The sequence below is a fragment of the Nilaparvata lugens genome, chromosome 4 (assembly GCF_014356525.2).
Source record: "Nilaparvata lugens isolate BPH chromosome 4, ASM1435652v1, whole genome shotgun sequence".
In the NCBI taxonomy this organism is placed as follows: domain Eukaryota; kingdom Metazoa; phylum Arthropoda; class Insecta; order Hemiptera; family Delphacidae; genus Nilaparvata; species Nilaparvata lugens.
The window spans coordinates 10209643-10226407 of record NC_052507.1 but is presented as its reverse complement, the minus strand read 5'-3'; the positions used below and the strand labels follow the sequence as shown (position 1 = coordinate 10226407).

Genomic DNA, 16765 nt, shown 5'->3' with positions numbered 1-16765 from the left:
TACATTGTTAAAAGCCGACAGGCCTTGGCCTGCATGTTCTTTTTTGGCTCAATAAAATGAATTTGAATTTGATCTGTCAACAGAGTAAAGCAAGAGAGAGATAGCGCTATCCGCTTTGTTGAATGAAAGCCAAGGATAGCAATACCATATACTACCTCCCTGAATTTTTGAATTGTGGAAAATCCTAGTGAACCTTTCTCTATCCACTTACATTGTCACTGCATGAAAGTAAGCGAGAAGTAGCAGTAATGTGTACAGTATAGTGTACAGTATTGTTACAGCTTGTTACGATTAAGTTGTGACATAGAGTGCTGTGCCATACGTTGTGACTTGTGACAAAACGCAACGCTCTGCGTCACAGCGTCACAATGCTATAACGTAGCTGTAGGACATCAAACATTCAAATCTGCAGAAATATGAAGCAGTAGCCGACAAACGCTTCAAGAAGGAATAAAATTATGACCAAAAGCTGAGTGCAGCTGGCTTTAATGATTTACTGTCGCACTTCAACCTGTTCCTATTTATAGGAATGCAGAGCGAGCTTGGAATGAATTTATTGCGGATATGTGGAACTGGAGCATCTTAGATTAGTTACAAATATTTGCTAGCTCAGTCTACCTAGTCTTGGAAATCAGTGCAGTGCCAAGCAGAAAAATATCATGAGAGATGATAGTAAATTATATTATTATAGAAATTATAAGTACTATTTTTATACTTTTATAAATAAATACGGTACCACTATAGTGAGGTCATTTACTATCCCATTTCTTGTCCAACTTGTGATTCAATGTTGGATTCGACGTCAGACCGTGAATGGGGTAGTTGATGGAGAGTAGAATATTGCCGGATGAGTTGGACAAGTCGGGTGAACTTGTTTGTTCACCCGTCTTATCCAACCTCGCAAGGTCAGCCGCCTATAGTGAGGTCCACGTTATAATGGCAGTGGAGAAAGATAGGAGAACAACGTTGCCGATCCTCCCTGTCTTGTCAATGTCTTCTTGACGGTAGTTGATAAAGGCTTATAAATGTAACATTAATTGTTCATTATCGTTTAAAATAATCAATTATATTATTTTTATTAAGCAAGAAATTATATTTTTCAATAATTTCATAATGATTTTTCATAATATTAAGATTGAATATTTTGTGAATTAATATTAATTATTTTGTGAATTAATTCTACATTGTTAAAAGCCGACAGGCCTTGGCCTGTATGTTCTTTTTTGGCTCAATAAAATAGATCTGAATTTGAATTTGATCTGTCAACAGAGTAAAGCAAGAGAGAGATAGCGCTATCCGCTTTGTGGAATGAAAGCCGTACAAAATCCGTAAATTATTAAATATACAGGAGTTAAAACTAATTTATCATGGATACGTTCAGTCAATTCTGTAATATGCGTTAGGAGTATGGGGGGGAACTTATGATTACATAATAAATAGGATTTTTGTCATTCAAAAAATGATAATAAAGACTATTCTGAATAGACCAAGAATTCATCCAAGCAGGGACACATTTGATGAATTCAAGGTAATGACCATACGCCAACTATATATTAAAAAAATTCTCTACTACATAAGAAAAAATAAAGATAAATTTACAATAAGGAATAATCTAGCCACATATAATTTCAGGTTAAATTTTCATAATTTATTCAACATAAATCACACTAACCTAACAATATTACGTCGACAATTAAATTATTTAAGCACAAAATTAATTAATTTAATCCCAAATGGTATGCAATTTTTAACTGAGGATAGACATGGGGCACAGATAAATAAATGGATAATTGAGACATTTTTCTTTACTCTCGATAATATTTTATAATATACATTTTTTTCAACCTTATTTTTTTTGTTTACTTACGTGATTCTAAAATTTTGCCATTTTATTTTTATTTATAATAATAAAATAATATTTGATATAATAATATTGAACTGATGCTCACGCCCAGCGGACAGGATTTTCCTTGCTGGGTTGTTGCCTTAATGAATAGATTTTGATTTAAATATTTAATTTATAATTTTTGTTTTGATTGTAAGCTGTTTTATTTTTATTTCTATGAATTTCTTGAATAATTTATTGTAAATTGTATTGATGGCAAATAAAAAGAATTGAAATTGAAATTGAAATTGAAATTGAAAGCCAAGGATAGCAATACCATTGCTAATCAAACACTGCCATTATAACGAGGAACTCACTATAGTATTCCTTACTCTATCACTTCTTATCTTTCAAATAAAGTTTCAAGCTATTTTGACACTTGAAAATAGCACATCAGTGCTCGAAAATAGTTGTGTTAAAGTATGAAGAGAGTACAAGTAATTTCTATAATAATTAAACAACTCAAGTAGCCCTATTAAAATACTCTATTAGATCATGTTTTTATTTTTTTCAATAGAAGTAATAGAATTATAAAAAAATTACAGAAAACAGATTTACTAGAGTGAAGACCGATTCTTTCCGAAAAAACATCGAACGGTAAGTGTCTTATAATCTCGGAGGTGAGGAATTGAAATAGTTCACTGGCATGTACGGTAATGCAATATATTACTATGGATTAAAATCAACGTTAGTAGACAGAACTCTGTCTACTAGCTTTGGATTAGATAATAGTATTGCTAAAATTTATAACAGCATTATTCCTTCAATCAATGTGTTAATTAATGCATTAATAAATAATTATATCAATTTGTTCATAATATAAAACCTAAACACATGATCATGTAAAATTATCTATCTTGTGGCTGGATTAACATGATGTTGCTTCAAAGCAACGCTGGGCGCAAAAAGGGATAATAATTATTCAGCAAGAGCTACAAACTTAATAATTTGCTCTGACTTCTAATAGTTATTGTTCTACAATAATATACTAAAGCAGGCCATTTACTATCCCATTTCTTGTCCAACACTTGAGGTTTAATATTCAATGTTGGATTCGACGTCAGACCGTGAATGGGGCAGTTGATGGAGGGTCGAATGTTGCCGGATGAGTTGGACAAGTCGGGTAAACTGGTAAACAGTTCACCCGACTTATTCAACCTCGCAAGGTCAGCCGCCTAGTCAGAGTCAAGTTTCAACATAAGTAAGTTACATTTTTGGAGCTTCAAATTAGGGGTGCCCACACACAGGAGGGGGTTTGGACGCAGACTGTATCCTTGAAATTCACAATAATAATTCTTGGACTCAAAATCAAATCTTGGGGTGGTCCTAAGAAAAAAGGTCAGCAGTGCTTAATAGGGAGATAGGAGCTAAATATTTTTTTCCAAATTTGGGGGTTGTGCATCCATAGGCTTGGGGGAGGAGAGTTTTTCATCCATATTTTAATGACACACGGTATTGTGTCAAATCGAGTATATAATAACTTACAAATGGAAGCATATAGCCAATTATTGACTACTCAATAATTAAACAAAATTTATTAATAAAATTGGGCTACAAATTTCCTTTAATACCATGATAATTATCCGAGATTGGCTTCTGAAGAAAATTTCAATTCAAATAATTATTTGATACAAGTTTCAATTGCCTGAAAAAAAAACCCGTACCGGTAGGTCTATTTGAGAAGATTGTTCGATTTACTTAATTGTGTCCAAATAATACGTAGCGTAATTTTTCTCAAAGCAGAATCAGCTCAAAAATATGATCTAATTACATTGAAGAAAATGTACCGTAGCTCAAGCATTGATTTAATTTTCTTATTGTATAAAAAATGAATGTGCGGTACCGTACATATCTTAAATAAGTTTCAAGGGTAAAATTTATGTTTGAAAAATTATAAATCCGTATTGATCAACTGCAACCTGAATATGTTCAACAATTGCTTTTAATAATGAGCTATTTAATAATAAATTATGGATATGTAACACAACACCATCTTATTATAAATTATTCGCTTTCTATCACAAAGTATGAATCTGGACGTTCCAGAAATATTTGAATCTACCGCCTACACTGTCACAATAGATGAAGAAGGCATAGCAAACCGGAAATCATCTTTTGAGTTTTGAAGGCAAAAGGCTGTGGAATTGAGACGTCTGCTCTGTTCTTTGTTGACGGTTTGATTCGGCTTTATTCAGTTATTATTAAAACTGTTGAATAATTTTTAATTGAAAATTTATTATAAGGATAGCCATATAATATCCTAATGTTGTTTTAGCTGAGCACTAGTTCTCAGCGTAGTTCTTATTGCATTCCAGGTATGTTTAGTTATAAGAGGTTAAGGTAGTTTTTGAACTGTCTGTACTATTTATATAGTTCAAACTGTCGGCTTACTATTATTATTCAAGTTATAAAATAATATTGAATGATAATTTTATTTATTCAAAGAATAATATAATTGCTGCTGTTTAGAAACACTGCATATTTTTGAACTGTAGAATCCAGTTGCAGCTTTGTTGTTTACATTGTACCATATTGTATTAGTTCTTTTGGAGGATAATGAAATTCAAAACAGTACAGTATTATCAACAAAAGTAGCCCACTGTACTTAACTGTTTTGCATGTCAATAGTGCTCTATTCACAAACACCTTAGAATTTATGTTTGCCTGTAATATTGCCTACCAAAATCATTGTAAAAATTCAGCAAATTTTTCTGTTTCAGTGAGAATGCTGTATTTATTAGCAGTGGGTGGAGTTTTAGTTCTGTTATATTTTGCAAAGTAAGTTAGTATTGTCGTCCAAAAACTTTATACATATACTTTTACTAAAATTCTCTTTTTCATTATTTTCTTATATTAAAATGTTTTGATTGCTACCTTTACCTTTTGTTTTGGTATTATCACCATAATTTATTTTTTAAATACCAACCATTTTTTATTTGAACATTAAGCCACCAGTGGGACACCAAGAGTCCGATCGATCGCGGGTCATTAGTTATTATTGTGCTTATCAAAGTCGCCAGTCGGGATACCACATTCTGGCGCCAAGCTGGTGATTCAAGTGGGTCACCAATCATGATTGCTCTCTGGTGTCCAACTGATAACATAACCTTGTGTCCTAATGCAATACGAGCTTAGCATGAACAGGATAAAATTAATCAGATCTTTCTATTGCAATTCCCTTACTGATTATTTTCAATATTTCATTTTTCAATATATAATTTTTCTTACAAACATCACCTACCCTTTCTACTTTATCTTGAAAATTTGAAGCTTTACTTTTAATTTAAATTTAAATTTACTTTTGAAATTACTGATTAATTTGCTGTCTTACCTCTTTAATTATTCGACTGCCTCACTGTCGATGTTGTAGAACCGTTCCATAATGACATAAAACACTCATATATCGTCAAATTCTACAGTTTTATTTGGTACAGGACCAAAAAACGGCAAATCTATCAAATCTGATCACCTCCAATAATTAACAGGTCTTTTTTTACATAATATTAGTTGTAGCCTACACTTTATTCTAATCAGGTTTTCATTTTCCGTTTTTTAACAGTCTTTACTCGAGCTATTTTACTCAAGTTAAGTTGGCTAACATGTATCAATTCAGAATATTCAATGACTACCTTTTAACCTTAGTCAGCTTGAAAATACGACCTGTGTGGTCACGAAACCATGATCCTGTACAAAATAAAACTGTAGAATTTGACGATATATGTGTTTTTTTATTTCACTCTGTGATTATCTTTCTTACAAGTATTTATTTTCAATATTTCAAAAGTGTCATTGTAACACGTAATGATTTATATGATGCTGCTCACACTGAACGCAACTTGCAAGAGCATGCTTTCAATTTGAGTTCCTTTTGCTCTTCCCAGTTTCTGTTATTCATCTGCACGCTTGGTCATGCATAACCAAGCTTGCACTTTTACATAATTATACGCATTAAATGTGATCACACCCTTAATATATGGATTTTTTTCAGAAAATACTTTGCTGGAGGGGTTTGCAGGTGTCGTACTGATCTTAGTGGAAAAACTGTTATTATCACAGGAGGAAATTCTGGAATTGGAAAAGCTACAGCTGCTATTTTAGCAGCTCGAGGTAGGGCTTAATCAATTATATTGTGGAACTCTGATTTAAAATACTTTTTGAACTATTTTCTTCGACACTAGAGTCTAATTTGTCGTTGAAAATAGTTCAAAAACGGATTATTATTACTTGCAGTTCGTCATAGATAGTGAAATAGATTAGTATTAAAATACTTCTTTGCCTCCCCCCAGTGTGCCATTACAGCGTTGGGGTAGCCTCAGTCCATTTCTTCCATGATTCCCTATTCATCGCCATTCTCTTCATCTCTGGAACAGTCTTTCCTCTTCTCCATCCTATCTCCTCAATCCAATCCTCATACTAATACCTTGGACGTCTCACTGCTCTCCTTCCTTGAATTCTGACATTGACATACTGTTTTGTATTGTAATCGTCCCCCATTCGCTGTACATATCAATCATAATTTCATTCGCTGTACCATTCACTCATAATGTCACACATCCGCTATGCCTTTATTGTGTGGGGTGGGTCCTGCCAGACTTTGGAGCAGGTGTTTAAGCTCCAAAAAAGGCTGTTAGAGCAATCAAAGGTATTATGTCTCTAGAGTACTGTAGGAACCACTTCAAAGAGCTAGGCATACGAACCGTTCCCTCTATTTATATCTATGAGGTGATTATGCTTATGGAAAGAAAGACTATGACTATAAATGCTGATTTGCATAGATACAATACACTAGTAGTTCTGTGAACAGTAGACCTCACGCAGTATTCTCATCCACAAGTACCTGATTGAAACTATAGACCCAATAGATTCCCTATAGCCCCTCATGGCGGCTATGTTACTCGTAGAGAGATTTTTGCTAGAACCACCTTGTAGAACAGCGGCTGCCAGTGCTCATGCAGCGTATTATGGTCCTAGACTTTCAAACCGTCTGTTGCTTGAAGTTTCTGGAGCATCCCAATGTATACCAATTTGTTATTATTCTTTCACTTTCAAAACTTTTAGACAGTATCTTCGACACTACTTATTAGGGAGACAAAATGAAGACTAATTTTGATTTATTTCTCAAATCTGTTTGTAAATCTCAATTCTATTCTTAAAATACATATCTTACTTAGTATAACAGAGCAGAAGAGAATTTGTTGTTTTATTTTTAAATATTGGTGATCTTTATCTTTGATGTAGAACATATAGTTGAATCTCAATTAGGCCTATACTGATTACAAGAGCAACATTTGTATGAAAATAGCATAAGAGAATGGAATTTTCTTTTTTCTTTTTTCTTGATATTGTAATGTAAAATTATAAAATCTAATTATGTTATTAATATTACGATGTATATTAGTATCTTATGCTATCCAACATTCTAGAGATACACCATCCCTCATCACAAGCTTTGCTTAAAGAGGGATGCAACAATATTATTTAGAATATGATATTTTATATTCATTATTTTATAAAGAATTTGTATTTTATGTTTGTAAGTATGAATTGTATATTAATTTTTTGTTGACATTAATAAATTGAATTGAATTGAAAAAAAAATTATGGAAATACAGCAATAGACTGGCTTCTCCACACATCTGTGTAATCACTTGTCAGCTGATTTATGATGAATAATTCTATAGTCTGATTTTTACTCCAATATTGGCGTATGAAGGAGGCTCCTTTTTCCTTTATATTATCCTTGAAATGCAAAATTTCCAAAAAACCTTGAATATACGTCGACGCGCAATTAAAAAAGGAACATACCTGTCAAATTTCATGAAAATCTATTATCGCGTTTCGCTGTAAATGCGCAACATAAAAACATATAAACATTGAGAGAAATGCCAAACCGTCGACTTGAATCTTAGACCTCACTTCGCTCGGTCAACAAAATAGAGGAGACTATGCTTCGCTGTATCACAGAACAGCTCTTTTTGAGAAAAAACCAACATATATGAGCCTTAAATCTATTAGAAGGCTTCCTACTCATTTGAAAAATTGTGAAGATATCAATGTTTTTGAGAAGGAGTTGAAAAGTTTTTTGATGGTTGGAGTATTCTATATCACAGAATAGTTTGTGTGTAGAGAGGGTTTCTTTGTGTGATTTTTTTCTTCGTTTTTTTGTGATATGAATTTTGACAATTCCCATACTCTAATAGTCTTTGGGAAGCTTTAAAAACAAACGAACAAACATGTCCATACCAACCTAACTGCTTCATTTCTATCCTTTCACTCGCTATCTCTCATGCCCACTTTTTCCCTTATTCAAGTATTAATTATTCTATCCCTTATTATCTTTCCTACAGTTTTTCTATGGCACTTCATTTTCATCTTCACAGTCCTTATCTTGTTTTTATGAGATGATTTCATTGGCCTCTTTCCACTTCCATACAGCAAGATAGGTTCAATAACTGTCCGATATATTTGATTCGTTATCATTTTATAAAGTTCTCTTTTTTCAAATATACAATCTTTTAATAATTTGATTGTATGGTATGAGATGTTGTGATATTTCTCCTTAATTGAAAGAATAAGACGTTCAGCTGAAGATGTGGTAGCATATTTGTTACCATGAAATCTGGTTCTGTAATATGAATTAATTTATGAATAAATATAGTGGTATTGACCAAAGTTAGTAGACAGAAGGTTGGTCACTCATCTATAGTATTTTAGTTGAAATGCAATTGGAGTGGGGGAACTGCAGCCGTGACGTAGGCTGTAGTACAGAGTAGGCAGAATATCGCATTCTTTAAAATCATACGGTGACCTATAGTCAAATTATATAACAAACATTTTCGTAAAGCTTTCTGTTTCTGCTTTACAATAATTATCAAAACATTTGAATAATAGGCCTACAAGCATTTTGCAATATAAAAGCAAAAAACCCACCTCCTAACCTTCCCTTTCAAACCCTTATGGTTTCTTTATCTTCTAGGTCGTGTTTATATTTTGTAGTTTGGCTATACATCAGCTTGTGAATTTCGGGGATGAGGTATTTTGATTCTCGTATAACATGTGCTCGATACCAGCATGTGTTCAGTGCATTTATATGAATGAAATTCATTTGATTTATCGGGATCGGTTTATTGTTTTATTTCATTGGTTAATCAAGATTTTTTATGGGTTAATCTGGAATTATAATAGTATAACGTTGTCTACTAACGCTATTCCAGCTTATTAACTTTTTCGTGTCACGTGTTTAGATTCTTGAAAAACTTTCAACTTCATTTTATTCATACAAGTTGAATGAACTTGAAATATTAAACAACATCATTAGAATCGGTGATTAATTCGCTATAAGTATGGAGAATTTTTAAGTTCTAGGTCAATCTTGAGGGGATTAAACGACGATGTATTTGAAGATACAGTGAATAAACTGTATGCTCAGTGTGGTTACTCTATAGTAGGGGTAAAGTGAGACTTCTGGAGAAAAGCTGGCTCAAACCTGCCCCAAAGCTGCCCCCAAATCTACCCCAAAGCTGATTCTTGGTTCTAACCTTGCCCAACCCAATGTAATCTGACTAACTTAACCTAGCCATACCCCTAATCTCACAATAACCTCAAATGAAGATTTCCCACTTTTTTGGAAAAAAACTAGATCCAGCTTTTTTTTTATTTCTTGAATAACTAAGAAACCGTTAATTTTACAAAAAATCTACAAGAGTAACTTTTTCCAGTAAATCTAATAACGAATCCATTGACACCCCATTTGTCAAGATTGAACAGAAAATAAGGATCTCATGGGAAAACTGGATCCAGCTTTTTTTTTATTTCTTGAATAACTAAGAAACCGTTAATTTTACAAAAAATCTACAAGAGTAACTTTTTCCAGTAAATCTAATAACAAATCCATTTGTCAAGATTGAACAGAAAATAAGGATCTCATGGGAAAACTAGATCCAGTTTTTTTTATTTCTTGAATAACTAAGAAATGGTTAATTTTACAAAAAATCTACAAGAGTAACTTTTTCCAGTAAATCTAATAACAAATCCATTTGTCAAGATTGAACAGAAAATATGGAAAAAGTGGATCCAATTTCTTGAATAACTAAGAATAATTTTTTTCAGTAAATCCATTATTTGTCAAGGGATCCTAACTCTGAAACTAAGCAACAAGCATTCTTATGTTGAGACCCTTTCTTAAGCAAACCTCAGCACTAAACCCCCCCCCCACAAGGGGGGGGGGGTTGGGGGGGCTTGACCCTCTGCCTTTAACCTGAACTACTTGAAAACTCACCTCAGGTTGTATTAAACATTTATTATAAAAATAGATCATGAGTGTTGATAAATTTGGTCGATATTTGTATGATAAAGATAATAATAGAGATATTAATGTTGATATCAAAAATTTGATTCAGAATTTTTTCCATTTTTTACAATGTATACCATTAGCTGCAACTTTCATACCAAACATCAATCTCAATAATGAAAAAGAATGGAAGTATATGACTGATCCAAACTTAATCCAACAATTCTCACTTTCTTCTGGAATCTCTTTTAAAGAATGGTATGAAAAAAATGTAATAAATATAGGTGAAAAATCTTAGGTTTAGGTGAGTACACCCAGAAAGAAATTGTAGATGTAGGTGAGTACACCCAGAAAAAATATAGGTTTGGTTACCCAGACCAAGAATATTATTCAACTTTAATGAAAAATCTAAGCTCATATAGATAGCACTATATCATCACAGTCAGTATTTTGCTTTGAAAGAAGCTGATAAATTGAATAATAATATAAAATGCTTTAAAATTAAATTTGAAGAAAATGGTTGAGATCAAGACAAGAATAATTCTACAAATCAATGGGATGATACTGAAGGTAAAATATTGATACATTTGTAGATAATACTTTTGATTTGAATATTGTCTAGTTCTTTGTTATTTTATAGAAGATTTATAATACTCTTTTTACTGTTCCACTCAGTGGTGTATATTCAAATCATTATCATAGAGGATTAAACAGTAGGCACTGGTTTTTTCTGAGAAATTATTTGTTGTTTCCAATGTCAACTTTATGTCTATTGCACCAGATTTCAATAGTTCATTTGCTTACTACAGTCTATAACAACCAATGGTGCATATTCATCAAATGTTTTATACTCAATTGATGTACTGCTGTTATAAGGATAGTATTCATTTTGGAATTCAGAGAACATGTGATACAATAAATGTTTATTACCAACAATATTTTCATAGGGGAATGATTGAGCATTTAAATAGAGATTAACATTGTTCAGATTACAGAAATTGAAATGTGACCTGTTAGCAGTTATAACATTTTTCCTATTCTTTTGAAATCCAAGAATAATGAATCTAGGTTTCAATATGTTTGAAGTTGTCTTAACTGTCCATTGAAGATTAGTAGTTTCAGGTAATTGTGGAAATTCATGCAACTCCCATGATCTGAATGGAATGGTAATTGGTATATCACTATGTGTTAAACTCAGCAGATCAAGACAAACAGTGTCAGAAGCATGTATATAGGGTACTTTCCATTGTAGTTTTGTAATATCAATTTTCACCGATTTTGCTGTCTCTGATTCAATACAATTTAAGTCTGATGATGATCTTAATAGGACAATTTCCTGACGAACATTCAATAGAACTTTTCTATAGTCTTCCATTACACCTAACCACATATCCAGAGGAATGCAAAAGCAGAATTTATCTAAACTTTTCCATCCAGTCAACTTCCATCCTGCATTCTCCATAATTTTTTCATTGAGTTTTGATTGACGTAGATAGTTTTTCATGGTTGTTGTCAATCCTACATTACGTGTGCGATCAACTTCAACCCCTCCCAATTCATATCTGATTTCATCAATAGGTATGCAACTCCATTATTGATAAGTGAAAAGTCCTTGGTTTCAACATCATTCTTATCTTTCACTTTGATTTCGCCTTCAATTATGAGAAAACTTCTACTTGGAAGTGTATAAATATCTTCTTGTTTTAAACTAATTCGAATTTCATCATTGTAATTAAATGTCTGTTGAATATATGGTGTGTGAGTGATATACTCATATTTGGTAATACTCTCATCAAGATGTACACTCTGATCAACAAGTACTTATATCCGACTTGACTTCTTTCTTATACATTTTTATTATATATTTTTTTTTTCTCAATACAACCTGAGGTGAGTTTTCAAGTAGTTCAGGTTAAAGGCAGAGGGTCAAGCCCCCTCTAACAAAGAACTAGACAATATTCAAATCAAAAGTATTATCTACAAATGTATCAATATTTTACCTTCAGTATCATCCCATTGATTTGTAGAATTATTCTTGTCTTGATCTCAACCATTTTCTTCAAATTTAATTTTAAAGCATTTTATATTATTATTCAATTTATCAGCTTCTTTCAAAGCAAAATACTGACTGTGATGATATAGTGCTATCTATATGAGCTTAGATTTTTCATTAAAGTTGAATATATTCTTGTCTGGTAACCAAACCTATATTTTTTCTGGGTGTACTCCCTACATCTACAATTTCTTTCTGGGTGTACTCACCTAAACCTAAGATTTTTCACCTATATTATTACCTTTTTTTCATACCATTCTTTAAAAGAGATTCCAGAGAAGAAAAGTGTTGTTTGATTAATTTGGATCAGTCATATACTTCCATTCTTTTTCATTATTGATTGAGTGTTTGGTATGAAAGTTGCAGCTAATGGTATACATTGTAAAAATGGAAAAAATTCTGAATCAAATTTTTGATATCAACATAAATATCTCTATTTTATCTTTATCATAAAATATCGACCAATTTATCAACACTCATGATCTATTTTTATAATAAATGTTTAATACAACCTGAGGTGAGTTTTTCAAGTAGTTCAGGTTAAAGGCAGAGGGTCCAAGCCCCCCCAACCCCCCCCCTGTGGGGGGGGGGTTTAGTGCTGAGGTTTGCTTAAGAAAGGGTCTCAACATAAGAATGCTTGTTGCTTAGTTTCAGAGTTAGGATCCCTTGACAATAATGGATTTACTGAAAAAATTATTCTTAGTTATTCAAGAAATTGATCCACTTTTTCCATATTTTCTGTTCAATCTTGACAAATGGATTCGTTATTAGATTTACTGGAAAAAGTTACTCTTGTATTTTTTTGTAAAATTACGGTTTCTTAGTTATTCAAGAAATAAAAAAAGAGCTGGATCTAGTTTTTTTTTCCAAAAAAGTGGGAAATCTTCATTTGAGGTTTATTGTGAGATTAGGGGTATGGCTAGGTTAAGTTAGTTCAGATTACATTGGGTTGGGCAAGGTTAGAACCAAGAATCAGCTTTGGGGTAGATTTGGGGGCAGCTTTGGGGCAGGTTTGAGCCAGCTTTTCTCCAGAAGTCTCACTTTACCCCTACTCTCTATCACTTTTTTACTACACGTGACGTCACGCTGGCATTCCCCCCACCACTTCGAATCTTACACCTGTGAGTGATCAACCTTCTGTCTACTAACGTTGGGTATTGACAATATCGACGTCTTATTCTTTCAATTATACAATCTTTTGTTACATAATGGGCAGCAGCTTGCTCTCTCACTCTGCTACGCATCTCTTTATCTATTTTTCCATCTTCCAAAAACACTGTACCAAGGTATTCATATTTCGCTACCTTTTCCACTTCCCCAACCACAACAACCTGCACATTATCTGTTATTTCCTTTGACACAACCATGACCTTACTTTTCTGTCCATTGAGAATCAAATATTTTCCAATATTAAATTTAGTATTGAGAATCAAGAAATTTTTCACAAATTTCAGATAGATGAAAAGCTCAGTTAACAATATCCAAAAAAATTTACATCAATTATGTATTTTTAGTTGAAAAAAATTGAGAAGAATTTATTATTAAACGAAAATCACAGTTAAATGTTGTAAAGCACACCGAAGACTTCTGCTACTGCAAATATTTACAACAGGGTAAACAGCTAGATTCAGATTCAGATTCCTTTATTCATGTGTTTAACAAAACATAATTCAACTTACGTTCTAGCGTTAAAAATAAATACCAGTAGCAGTAAATGACATGTTGAATCATATTAAACTGATGAGTTCTACAATATATTGAGAAGAATAATGATGAAAAATGCAAAAGTTAAGATACTACTGTAATTTTTTTCACATGAAACGGTGAAGTTTGGACCTTAAGAAGTCCATTCTCAGAGGGTATCAAGGATACCCCCCTTCAGCACTTAACCGTGAAAAAAGAAAGTTGAAAATTCAAACGAAATATTATGTCTAAGCGAAAAAAATGAGAAAAAATCAATAAGTAAAAACCAAATCATAGAAACGATAAATCATTTAGTTAAATCAATTAACAGAAAGAGTAAAATATAATAAGGGGAAAAAATAAAGAAAAGTTAATTGATATAATATAATAATGAGTAGAAATTTATTATTTAGAAAAAGATTTGTAATTTAATTCAAAAATAATGTTGATGACAAAGGGAAATGATTGTACAAAAAGAGATTAGTTCATGTAATTATCAAGATAATATGATTATGAAAGTTCATGAGGAATAATATAATTCTAATTGGGAATTATGAAGGGAAATTATAATACAAAAAGAGGGAAGGGATATAGATAAGGTTGCTAAAATCCACTCGAGGAAGAGTTAGAATAAGAAACAATCTTAAATGTAGGCTTTACACATTTTTATGCTAAATGGAATTTTTATGCTAGATGGAATTCGATGAGCGTACTATTCAAAAACTATTTGTCAGCCCGGGAATCGAACCCAGTACCTCCAAATTGCCGGTCAGGAATGCTTACCTTTACACCAAACTGACAAACCTATGGATAGTAGCGCTCATTTTACACGAAGCCATAGCGGTCAGCCTACAATCCAGAGATTGTCAGTTTGGTCTAACGGTAAGCATTCCTGACCGGCAATTAGGAGGTACTGGGTTCGATTCCCGGGCTGACAAATAATTTTTAAATAGTAGCGCTCATTGAATTTCCATCTAGCTGTTTACCCTGTTGTCAATATTCGCAGTAGCAGAAGTCTTCGGGGTGATTTACAGCATTTAATTTGGATTTTCGTTTAATAATTAATTAATTAATTCATTAGCATTTGAACAGTTACAATATCTCAGTAATTTACATCTGTAAAATTGAGAATAGCCTGCAAGCAATTTGGTAACTAGAAAAAGATGAAACTATCATATATCTGATAAAGCAGATTCTGCTTAGTCAAATGACAGACAAGGATGGCAACCCTATGTTAATCAAGTGCTGATTTTAAAATTGAATCTCTATAGCTATAGACGCCAATATTATCCTCAGCACATTATTTGTTTCTACATGAGGTTATTGATCAATACGAAATTTAATCTTATCCCTCTGTGATGACAAAGTACAACCCCTTGAAAATCCCTCACTATGACTAGTCACTCCATTATTCAATGTATAGCTCATCACACTAGAGCAAACACTGTGCTGACTTTGAATATGGTTTCTTGAATCCTTGAATAAGAGGTAGTGAAGGTACACCACGTCAACCTTGATCTTGCATTCTATAGGTTGAAAAATTCAAGATCAGTCTGGGCGCATCATTATTGATCCCAAGTTACCGAGTGTGTTTGCTTACCCGTCAATATTGACTCACACGTGATGTAATACTATTGATGCCGCCGATGACTTGATAGCCCATCAATATTGATTGAGTGTGTTTGTTGATGCAATATTGATGCCGATGTATTGATTTGTGTTGGTTTCAGGTGCAGTGGTAATAATAGCCTGTCGTTCTGTTAGCATGGCCGTGAAGCTCTAGAGGATATCAAAACATCAGTGGTAGTCCATATATATCTTGCGAAGAGTTGAATCTTGCATCGTTCGCCAGTGTTAGGGCTTTTGTAGACGGACTCACGAGTAAAGGTGAGTGATTATTCATGCATTTTAATATTGTAATTCTCCATTTTAGTAAGATTTTCAAATTTAAGTGTCTTTGAATTTTCAACAGGACTCTTTATCGCTAATACCGCAATGAAACCTTTCCAAGTTTAAAACTAGTAAGATTAATAAATATCTCAATTGATCAACACTTGATACGATCATATTATTTCGTTTTAAAAATTGCTTCTTTAACTACCTTCTCCATTTTATTCCATATACTTTTCAATTTCTACTTATCTATGTTATTTCGAGGAGGGAATAAATTTATTTATTTATTCACTATTGACGGTCTCAACCGAAAGTTCTATAGTTATTTGTGCAACTAGTGCGCAAAGTGACAGTTTGCTGCACCGAAAAAAACGTTTACGCACGAGCTGTAGGCAAGTGCGGAATGGTTTCTTGAGTGCAGCAGAGAAACTTTGCGCACGTATTTCACATTAAATTTTTCCTACAGTTACCATTGAATATGAGAAGAGAAGTGGTTGATTATGGGTAAAATGATGGCTGAAATCCAACAAATGTTTTTTGTTATTAATAACAACTTTAATTTATTTTAACTTGATAATCATTTAACATTGGCATGAAAAAAGTTGGCGATCAAATAATGAAAACTACTCATTCAAAGAGGGTAAATAAATACAGCGATACTTGAGTACAGGTTAATTACAGCTGATTTTACGAGTCACACTGGCACACAAGGAATCTTCTTCTGCCGGTGTTTTTGCCTCACTACTGTACTCAGCATGTGAGCATAAATTTAATCTTAATTATAATACTATTATCATGAATAAGGATATCATTTTGTTATAATTTCTAATGAAATTGATTAACATTGTAATATACATTTTTTCTCACATTGAATCAATCTTCAATTCGAGATCTATGGAACTTTATAGTAAATGTCAGAGTTATCAATAGACGGACAAATTTTTGACGGAGAATTTATTAT

At 32.6% G+C, this 16765-nt stretch overlaps 1 protein-coding gene across 1 annotated transcript in view; it reads left to right on the top strand.

Annotated features, from left to right (window-relative positions):
* Positions 1–4009: 4009 nt before the first annotated feature.
* Positions 4010–16765, top strand: part of LOC111049456 (FK506-binding protein-like) — a 122722-nt gene continuing 109966 nt past the window's right edge. The window contains exons 1-3 of the mRNA XM_039426610.1: positions 4010–4200; positions 4606–4663; positions 5874–5992. The gene's annotated coding sequence lies outside the window, so the exon portion shown is untranslated. The remainder of the gene's footprint in view (positions 4201–4605; positions 4664–5873; positions 5993–16765) is intronic.